Below are 10,000 nucleotides of genomic sequence, written 5' to 3' on the forward strand. Positions count from 1 at the left end.
AATGTGGTCATCATTAAACTGTGATAAGTATCTAATGCTTTGGCAATGAAAAGGCCTCCCACATGTGTCTGTCCATCTCTCCCTCTGCCTGTCTCTCTCTCCCTCCCTCTCTCTCTTTCTGTCTTTCTCTCTGCCCCTCTCTCTCTTTCTGTCTCTCTCTCACTCCCTCTCTCTTTCTGTCTCTCTCTCTGCCCCTCTCTCTCTCTCTGTCTCTCTCTCCCTCCCTCTCTCTCTTTCTGTCTCTCTCTCTGCCCCTCTCTCTCTTTCTGTCTCTCTCTCCCTCCCTCTCTCTTTCTGTCTCTCTCTCTGCCCCTCTCTCTCTCTCTGTCTCTCTCTCCCTCCCTCTCTCTCTTTCTGTCTCTCTCTCTGCCCCTCTCTCTCTTTCTGTCTCTCTCTCCCTCCCTCTCTCTCTCCCTCTCTTTCTGTCTCTCTCTCCCTCCCTCTCTCTCTCTCTGTCTTTCTCTCCCTCTCTCTCTCCCTCTCTTTCTGTCTCTCTCTCCCTCCCTCTCTCTCTCTGTCTTTCTCTCCCTCCCTCTCTTTCTGTCTCTCTTTCTGTCTCTCTCTCCCTCCCTCTCTCTCTCTGTCTTTCTCTCCCTCCCTCTCTCTCTCCCTCTCTTTCTGTCTCTCTCTCTGCCCCTCTCTCTCTCTCTGTCTCTCTCTCCCTCCCTCTCTCTCTTTCTGTCTCTCTCTCTGCCCCTCTCTCTCTTTCTGTCTCTCTCTCCCTCCCTCTCTCTCTCCCTCTCTTTCTGTCTCTCTCTCCCTCCCTCTCTCTCTCTCTCTCTCTGTCTTTCTCTCCCTCCCTCTCTCTCTCCCTCTCTTTCTGTCTCTCTCTCCCTCCCTCTCTCTCTCTGTCTTTCTCTCCCTCCCTCTCTCTCTCCCTCTCTTTCTGTCTCTCTCTCTGTCTTTCCCTCTCTCCCAAATTCAGTCCAGTCCTCCCTCCTAAAGGAGTGTGTGTGTGTGTGTGTGTGTGTGTGTGTGTGTGTGTGTGTGTGTGTGTGTGTGTGTGTGTGTGTGTGTGTCAAGCTGGAAGGGCAGTAGACCAGGGGGGAGGGGCATACTGGTAGCTGGGGTTCTTTCTTTACATCTGCATCTCTACCTCTCTCTCTCTCTCTCTCTCTCTCTCTCTCTGTCTCTCTCCCTCTCTCTCTCTCTCTCCTCTCTCTCTCTCTCTCTCTCTCTCCCTCTCTCTCTCTCTCTCTCTCTCTCTCTCTCTCTCTTTCTATTTCTACGGCCTCCCTCTTTCTTTCCCCATTTCTCTCTCTCAGTTTTTCTCTCCCTCTCTCTCCTTCTCACTCTTTTTCCCTCTCAATTCAATTCAATTCAAGGTTGCTTTATTAGCATGACTGTAATGCATGTATTAGCATGACTCTCTTTCCCTCTTTCAGTTCAGTTCAATTCAATTCAATTCAAGAATGCTTTATTGGCATGACAAGCTCACTTATATTGCCAAAGCAGTTATACAATAAATCTGAACACATACATGTCAGTAGATTTTCATAGGAATAAAATAAATAGGTAAAATAAAGTAAAATGTAGTGTATGATGCAGTGTGTGTGTTTGTGTATGTGTGTTGTGTGTGTGTGTGTGCGCGCGTGTGTGCGCACCTGTCTGCATGTGTCTGTGTGTGTGTGTCTGTGTGTGTATTTATTTGGTGATATAGGTCACTCATTGTCCCTCAGATTGTGGCATGTTGATACATATTGGGCAGCAAGATATGCTTTATCTCCTTCTCCTAATAATATCTTTAATTTTGATATGTCATTAAGTTCATTAAAATTAGGAATTTCTGAGTTAAATTTGTTGAAGAAAAGGTTTCTTGTTTGACTGAAGGATGTACATTGTAGGAGGAAGTGCATCTCTGTCTCGACCTCACCTGTCATGCAGTAACCACATATTCTGTGTTCTTTTGGTTGCCATGATTTTCTGAGTCTTCCTTTTTTGATTTCCAATTTGCGGTCACTTAGCCTGTATTTGGTTAGGGTCAGTCTCTGTTTTCTATCTCTGACAGTATTAAGATATTCTGCTATTTTATATTCTCGGTTTAGGGACAGATAGCATTGTAATCTACTTTGATTTTTAGTTTCTTCTTTCCAATTTTCCAAATAGGCTACTTTACATTGTTTCATAATTTGGTTTACTCTGATTGGTTTTTGGAAAACAGTGTTGTTGTGAGACTGATCAGAGTGGGTGTGTGGTAAGGCAGTTAGTCTCTGCAACAACTGGTGTAGTGGACTTTTTTCTGGGTTCAGCTCTTGGGTTTGGAGGGCTTTAGAATGAAGGGTGTCTTGTGGGCTGGATTTAAGGTGATTCAGAAAATTGAGTGCTCTTTTGTTGATGTTAATGATTAGTGGGTATCTACCTAATTCAGCTCTACATGCATTTGTTGGTGTTTTTCTCTGTACTTGTAGAATGTATCTGCAGAACTCAGTATGTAGGGATTCTATTGTGTGTTTGTCCCAGTGAGTATAGCTATGATGACTGAGTGGACCCCATACTTCACTACCATACAGCGCAATGGGCTGGATGACACTATCAAATATTGTAAGCCAGATTTTAATTGGAATTTGGAGATTATAAAATTTTCTTTTAATTGCATTTAGGGCTCTTCGAGCTTTTTCCTTTAGTGCATTCACTGCCATATTAAAACTCCCTGATGCTGTCATTGTTATACCTAGGTAGGTATAACTCATGGTGTGGGGGATGATAGAATTGTTTATTTTAAATTGGTGTTTGTTTTCTTGGCATTTGGGGCTTTTGGAAAATCATTACATTTGTTTTGTCTAGGTTTATCTCTAGGGCCCAGGTCTTACAGTACTTTCTACTATGTCTAACTGTAGTTGTAGACCTTTTTCAGTAGCAGACAGTAGAACCAAGTCATCAGCAAAAAATAGAGACTTCACCTCTCTATCTAGGAGGGAGAGGCCAGGACCGGGACATTGCTCTAACTGGATAGCAAGTTCGTTTATATATATATTAAATAACGTCGGACTTAAATTACAGCCCTGACGGACACCTCTCCCTTGGGTGAAGTATTGGGTTATTTTTTTTTTTTCATTTTTAACAGCACATCTGTTATTTAAATACATGGTTTTAATTAGGTCATACACTTTACCCCCTATCCCACAATGTAGTAGTCTAAAATAGAGCCCTTCATGCCAAATAGAACCAAACGCCTTTTTAAAATCAATGAAACAAGCAAATATCTTGCCATTTTTTGTTTGGTGAACATGTTTATTAATTAAGGTGTGGAGCGTATAAACATGATCGGTGGTACGGTGTTTTGGAAGGAAGCCAATTTGATTTTTGCTTAGAATGGAATGTGCATCAAGAAAATCTGCTATTCTCTTGTTTAAGATACTGCAGAACAGCTTTCCCAGGCAACTGCTGACACATATGCCACGATAATTAGAGGGGTTTGATTTGTCCCCTTTTTTGTGGATGGGGGAAATCAGCCCTTTACACCACATGTCAGGAAAATGTCCTGACCGTAATATGATGTTTAACAATTTCAACACTGCACCCTGCATCTCTGGGGTGCTGCATTTAAGCATTTCATTTTTAATGCTATCTGGACCACAAGCTTTCCTTGGCCGTAGAGCATTTGTCTGGGTGGTTAATTCTTCCCAAGTAATTGGAAAGTCAAAGGGGTTTTGGTTGTTTTTAATTTTTTCTTCTAATGATTGGAGTTTTTCTTTTATTAAATGTTGATCTGAATTGAGGTCATTAATTGGTATGTTTTTGTATAAATCTTCAAAGTGTGCTTTCCAGATGTTGCCATTTTGGATGGGTAATGCTTCTCGTTCTTTTGTGTTGAAATTGTTCCACATATCCCAGAATTGATTTTCATTAATGGCTTTCTCAATATCTTCAAGTTGCTTTTGGCTGTAGTTTTGTTTTTTGTTCCGAATTGTATGTTTATATTTGTTTAGAATTTCATTGTAATGAATACGTAAGGCTGCGTTGTTTGGTTGACGATGTTTTTCATTTGCTATTTTTCTCAGGTCTTTTCTGATGGTCTTGCATTCTTGATCAAACCATTTGTCAGATTTTTTTCTTTTTAAAGGCTTCCGTTTTTGCCTTATGAGGTCAGCTTTGATAGCTGCTTTATGAAATATCATGTTGATATCGTTTACGGCCTTGTTTACACCATTACTTGCAAGGTTATATTTGTTTTGATCATATGTTGATATGTCATTTATCAGATCAGGTGAGTTCAAGGCCATAATGAACTTGTCTCTACTGTCTGGGCCCATCTGTAAGTGGGATGTGAATCACATAGATTACAAGGTTCACTTTTCGTGTTGCTCTTTTGACCTGAGAGGTTAAAGAACACATTGATCTGACTGTGGTCTGAAAGGGGAGATTGCTCTCTGACAGTGAATGCACTGATAGTGGAGAGGTCCATGTCAGTGATTGCATAGTCTACTACTCTCTCTCTCTCAATTCAATTCAATTCTCTCTCTCTCTCTCTCTCTCTCTCTCGTCTCTCTCTCACTCTCTCATTGTCATGAGCTCTCTCTCTGCCTGGTAACACACGCTGATTGAAGTCTGATGACCTCCACCTGTTCCTGCTCTGCTCTGCCTCACCCTCGTTACCTACCAGCTGCACTGCATTCACCACTCATCATGCCCTGTATATAAAGCCTTGCTTTTCAGTCCACACTTGTCAGATCGTCTGCAACCAGCACCAGTTACCTGCCTGTTTTTGAAAACGCCTCTGACTCTTTGCCTGTGATCCCGGACCCGCTCGACTACTTCTGTGTTCTCCAGCCCCGGTAATCTTGACCTGCCTTCCGTCCCTCTTCTACGAATACCGCCTAGTCCTTGACTGTACTGCTGCTTCGTTTCAATTGCTGTTGTGTGGGTGTTTCCCCCAGGACTTCCCGGATCATCCAGCTCCTGCCATCGCTGTTCGGCTACTGGGGGAACACACACACGCAGACTCTTGGAACTCCTGTACCCCCCCCGGAACCCCTGAAACCCCCTTAACCCCCTACCCTTAAATAAACTTTTGAACGTGACGCTTTTGTGGTCCTCGTCCTGTTTGGTGTCTGACAGTACGATCTGACCAAACATGAACCCAGCGCACGGTCGAACCAGCATGGAAACCGACGAACCAGAACCACCCACCGCCATGCAACGCCTGGGAGAGACAGAGAGAGAGGTAAACCGCAACACTGCTGACATTGCCTCCCTACTTCAAGCCGGCTACCAACAGCGTCAGCAGTTCCAGCAGCAACAGCAACAACTTGCAATGATCATTCAACTTCTCACCAACCTTTCTCCTCTGCCTGCTCCCACCGGCCCAGCCCCAGCCAGCCTGCTCACCGGCCCAGCACCCGAGTCTCCTGCCCAGTCCACTGCTGCCGTGGCTGCCGGAGCCCCAGAACCCAGGATCGGCAATCCAGAGCGGTTCAGCGGCGACCCAACCCAGGTACGGGCGTTCCTGACGAGCTGCCGTGTCCAGTTTACCCTGCAACCCAGGACTTTTGCCACTGAAGGGGCGAGGGTCGGTTACGTGATCACTCACCTGACGGGCCGAGCTCGACTCTGGGGAACGGCGGAGTTCGAGCGCCAGACCCCAGCATGTGCAACCTTCAACCTATTCGCAGAGGAGATGCTCAAGGTATTCGATTTGGAATCCACAACAGCCGAGGCATCTCGGACCCTGATGAGTATTCGCCAAGGCAGAAGGACTGTTGCAGATTACTCCATTGACTTTCGAACTGTGGCAAGTCGGAGCTCCTGGAACATGGAAGCATTGGTGGATGCCTTCCTCCACAGCCTGGCGGACTACATAAAGGACGAGCTGGTTTCCCATGATCAACCCCCCACTCTTGATGAAGCCATTGCTCTGGCTGTCCGCATCGACCGCAGGATCCAGGCCCGCCGTCGTGAGAGAGGGCGCCAGAGTCCATCCACCAGCACACGGAGTGTCCCAACTGCCCTTCTGTCCGCACCTGCCACACCATCTAGCCAGCCGGACCAGTCTGAACCGATGGAGATCGGCCGCGCCTCCCTAACCCCTGCAGAGCGCCAGCGACGCATCACCTCCAACTTGTGCCTGTACTGTGGTGGTGATGGTCATCGAGTCGCCACCTGTCCAGCAAAAGCCGGAGCTCACCAGATGTAGGAGGAATCTGGATGAGCTCAATGAACATTCAGCCCTCCATCAGCCGTAAACCCCTCATCCAAGTCTGTCTTCACCTGTCTGATTCCACCCACACCCTGGCAGCCCTGGTGGACTCTGGCGCAGAAGCAAACATTATTGACACAGGAGTTGCTCGTCAGCTGGGCTTGGAAAGCCATCGCTTGTCCACTCCTGTTCCAGCCCGGGCCCTGGACGGTCACGTAATTGGCACAGTTACCAGCATCACAGCCCCCATCTCAATGATGGTGTCAGGAAACCACCGAGAGACCATCCGCTTCCACCTGCTCAGCTCTCCAGGCCAACCCCCTAATCCTGGGCTACCCTTGGCTCCGTCTCCACAATCCTCACCTCGATTGGGCCTCCGGAACTGTGAAAGAGTGGGGAAATGCCTGCCACCTGACCTGTTTGCGTGCTGCCTCGCTGCCCCCCGGCTCAGTACCCCCCAGCACTGCCCCCGACATTTCTAATGTCCCTGAATGTTACCATGGCCTCCGAGAGGTGTTCAACAAGACCAAAGCCACATCTCTGCCCCCACACCGTCCGTACGACTGTGCCATTGATCTCCTCCCTGGGACTGCTCCACCCAAAGGTCACCTCTACTCACTATCCCCTCCTGAAAGAAAAACTATGGAGGATTACATCAGGGACTCCCTGGCAGCTGGAGTCATCCGCCCGTCTTCCTCTCCTGCTGGTGCCGGGTTCTTCTTTGTGGGAAAGAAAGATGGTTCTCTTCGCCCCTGCATTGATTATCGAGGTCTGAATGATGTCACAGTGAAGAACCGGTACCCTCTGCCTTTACTCACCTCTGCTTTTGAGTTGCTCCAGGGATCCACTATTTTCACCAAACTGGACCTTAGAAATGCTTACCACCTAGTGCGAGTAAGGGAGGGTGACGAGTGGAAGACTGCATTCAACACCCACACCGGCCATTATGAGTACCTGGTAATGCCATTTGGCCTCACCAACGCCCCAGCGGTATTCCAGGCGCTGGTGAATGATGTGCTGCGGGACATGCTGAATAAATTCGTCTTCGTGTACCTGGACGACATCTTAATTTTCTCCAGAACTCTGTCCGAACACACCCGTCATGTCCAGCTGGTTCTTCGACGGCTCCTGGAGAACTCGCTCTATGTCAAAGCGGAGAAATGCGAGTTCCATGCTCAGACTGTGTCATTCCTGGGATACATCGTCGCTGAAGGCAATATCCAGATGGACCCCGCAAAGGTCTCGGCAGTTACCTCCTGGCCAGTTCCGGGGAATAGGAAGAAGTTGCAGCAATTCCTCGGTTTTGCCAATTTCTACCGGAAATTCATCCGGAACTACAGCTCCGTCGCCGCTCCCCTCACAGCTCTGACCAGCATCAAACACCCCTTTTTCTGGACCCCAGAGGCCAACACAGCCTTTCATACCCTCAAGGCCCGGTTCACCACTGCCCCCATCCTCCAGATGCCGGATTCAGACCGGCAGTTCGTTGTCGAGGTGGATGCCTCAGACGTGGGAGTCGGGGCCATACTCTCTCAACGGGCAGAGGAGGACAACAAGTTGCACCCCTGTGCATTTTTCTCTCGCCGGCTTTCACCTGCAGAGCGCAATTATGATGTTGGAAACCGTGAGCTGTTGGCTGTCAAGCTTGCCCTGGAGGAGTGGCGTCACTGGCTGGAGGGGTCCACAGTTCCGTTCCTGGTCTGGACCGATCACAAAAACCTCGAATACATCCGCAATGCCAAACGTCTTAACCCCAGACAGTCCCGCTGGGCCTTGTTTTTCACCAGATTCAACTTCACCCTGTCATACCGCCCAGGTTCTCGGAACACCAAGCCGGACGCTCTCTCCCGTCAGTTTCATAAGGATGACGCCCCTTCCCAGGAACCTGCATCAATTCTGCCCGATCCCTGCGTCGTAGCTGCCCTGACCTGGGATATCGAGGAGGAAATTCAAGAGGCCCTCCGTGACCATCCCAGTCCCAGTGCATGCCCAGACGGTCGTCTCTTCGTCCCAGAGAATTTGAGGTCCCGGGTCATACAGTGGGGACACAACTCCCGCCTTGCCTGCCACCCGGGCTCCGCCCGCACCTGCCATCTCCTTGCCCAGCGCTTCTGGTGGTCTTCTTTGAGAAGGGATGTCCGAGAATTCGTCCGTGCCTGCCCCACCTGCAATCAGAACAAGTCCTCCACTCGGCCCCCCGCTGGTTTACTCCAGCCCTTGCCTGTGCCCACACGACCCTGGTCCCACGTCTCCTTGGACTTTGTAACTGGCCTCCCACCATCAGGTGGGATGACTGTCATTCTCACTGTGGTTGACCGGTTCAGCAAGATGGCACACTTCATTCCCCTCCCTAAACTGCCATCTGCCAGAGAGACTGCCCAGGCTGTTCTTGATCATGTCTTCCGTCTACACGGGCTGCCCAGGGATGTTGTCTCTGACCGAGGCCCGCAATTCACCTCTACATTCTGGAAGGAGTTCTGCCGTCTTCTAGGGGCCACAGTGAGTCTCACCTCTGGGTTCCACCCCCAGTCCAATGGTCAATCCGAGCGGGCAAACCAGGAGCTGGAGAAGGCGCTGCGGTGCATGGTTTCTCGCAAACCCCAGGCTTGGGCACAACAACTGATGTGGATAGAGTATGCTCACAACTCCCTCACCTGCTCTGCCACTGGTATGTCACCTTTCCAGTGTGTGTATGGCTACCAGCCCCCCCTGTTCCCCAGCCAGGAAGGAGATGTGTCCTGCCCGTCTGCCCTCGCCTATGCCCGCCGTTGCCGTCGTACCTGGTCACAAGCTCGTGCCACGCTACTCAAGTCAGCTGTCAGCTATGCCACTGGGGCTAACCGCCGAAGATCGCCGGCACCCGCCTACCGTGTTGGCCAGAAGGTGTGGCTGTCAGCCAAGGATCTCCCACTGCGGGTGGAATCGCGTAAACTGGCACCTCGATTCCTCGGCCCGTTCCCTATCCAGAGGGTCATCAGCCCAACCGCAGTCCGGCTCCAGTTGCCAACCTCCATGAGGGTGCACCCTACTTTCCATGTTTCGAAAGTCAAGCCGACGCATGAAAGCCCGCTGGTCCCCGTGCCGCTTCCTCCTCCTCCTCCTCGCCTCGTTGACGGTGGGCTGGTGTACACCGTTCGACGCCTGCTTCGGTCCAGACGGCGAGGTAGGGGCCTCCAGTATCTCGTCGACTGGGAGGGCTATGGACCTGAGGAGAGAACCTGGGTGCCAGCCAGTCGGATTGTGGACCGGACACTCATCGCCGACTTCCACCGTCTGCATCCTGATCAACCTGCAATCCGTAGGGGCCGCCCCAGAGGGGTCCCTAACCGTCCTGCCCGCCCGGCTTCCTGTCCTGTGCCTGACCCTGTCTCGGTACCTGTCCCGTCTTCTGTCCACAACCCTCCAGCTCCCTCCGAGGATGAGGATGTTCGCTCGGACCACTCGGAGGAATTCTAGCCCTCCACCGGCTCCCCTCCGCCCTCCCGACGTGGTGTCACTCTTGGGGACTTCTGGGGCCGTCCCTTAGGGGGGGGGGTTCTGTCATGAGCTCTCTCTCTGCCTGGTAACACACGCTGATTGAAGTCTGATGACCTCCACCTGTTCCTGCTCTGCTCTGCCTCACCCTCGTTACCTACCAGCTGCACTGCATTCACCACTCATCATGCCCTGTATATAAAGCCTTGCTTTTCAGTCCACACTTGTCAGATCGTCTGCAACCAGCACCAGTTACCTGCCTGTTTTTGAAAACGCCTCTGACTCTTTGCCTGTGATCCCGGACCCGCTCGACTACTTCTGTGTTCTCCAGCCCCGGTAATCTTGACCTGCCTTCCGTCCCTCTTCTACGAATACCGCCTAGTCCTTGAC

The sequence above is a fragment of the Alosa sapidissima genome, chromosome 16, assembly GCF_018492685.1.
Source record: "Alosa sapidissima isolate fAloSap1 chromosome 16, fAloSap1.pri, whole genome shotgun sequence".
Taxonomy (NCBI): Eukaryota; Metazoa; Chordata; class Actinopteri; order Clupeiformes; family Clupeidae; genus Alosa; species Alosa sapidissima.